Here is a 310-nt window from a genome sequence, read left to right as displayed (position 1 = left end):
ACTCAATTTTTGAGGTGAAAAGAACTTTGCCAAGAAGGCATTGACTAGCTTTTCCCAAGAGTTCAGGCTTTCTTTAGGTTGTGAGTCCAACCATGTCCTAGCTCTGTCTCTTACAGCAAAAGGGAATAGCATAAGTCTGTAGACCTCAGGGTCAACCCCATTAGTCTTGACAGTGTCACAGATTTGCAAGAACTCAGCTAAGAACTGATGAGGGTCTTCCAATGGAAGTCCATGGAACTTGCAATTCTGTTGCATTAGAGAAACTAATTGAGGCTTAAGCTCAAAGTTGTTTGCTCCAATGGCAGGGATA

The sequence above is a fragment of the Arachis duranensis genome, chromosome 7 (genome assembly GCF_000817695.3).
Source record: "Arachis duranensis cultivar V14167 chromosome 7, aradu.V14167.gnm2.J7QH, whole genome shotgun sequence".
Lineage (NCBI taxonomy): Eukaryota > Viridiplantae > Streptophyta > Magnoliopsida > Fabales > Fabaceae > Arachis > Arachis duranensis.
This window is presented reverse-complemented; position numbering follows the sequence as displayed.